The sequence below is a fragment of the Rhagoletis pomonella genome, unplaced genomic scaffold (assembly GCF_013731165.1).
Source record: "Rhagoletis pomonella isolate Grant_MI unplaced genomic scaffold, Rhpom_1.0 Rhpom_scaffold_00002, whole genome shotgun sequence".
Lineage (NCBI taxonomy): Eukaryota > Metazoa > Arthropoda > Insecta > Diptera > Tephritidae > Rhagoletis > Rhagoletis pomonella.
The window spans coordinates 108,593,337-108,594,032 of NW_023458556.1; positions in this window are offsets into that span (position 1 = coordinate 108,593,337).

The following is a 696-nucleotide window of genomic DNA, read 5'->3' on the forward strand; positions in this document are numbered from 1 at the left end:
ATTACAATTTTTCAGAAACAAAATCGAAAGGCGACATATAAAAAAGCACGCAAAGAAGAAATGTCTGGCAATACCAGCAAAGTTTTGAGACGATTTTGCGACGACTGCTAGAAAGGGGTGCTCACAGTTTGATGCTAAAGATGTCTCAAAATGTAGACGTCTACATTTTCAGACACAATTTGGAACGAACTGTGAACACCCCAAGTGTCTCAAAATGTAGACGTCTACATTTTAAGACGTTTTCTAACCGTAAAATCTGTGGTGTTGTTGTTTCCCATACAAAATTGGAAAACGACGCCGTCTACATTTTGTCACACTCAAAGGTATGTTTTTTACGCGTCTACATTTTGCAACCTCGCAGCAGGGTTGCATTATGGCAATACTAATCACATTTTTTTTATTTATTGGGCACGTTTTCTGTATTTGCATTTAATTTGAGCGCAATTTCTGATGAAAAGAAACATATCAAGGAAAAGAAATAACAAATATTACGAATTGGTAATTAAGTTAAATAATTTCAATTTTTCGGAAACAAAATCGAAAGGCGACATAAAAAATGCACGCAAGGAAGAAATGTCTGGCAACACCAGCAAAGTTTTCAGACGATTTTTCAATTTGATATCAGAAGCCGTGCGGCGAAACACATACACAAAATCAGCTGAGCTAGTAACACCACCTTATATAAATTCGCCTTGG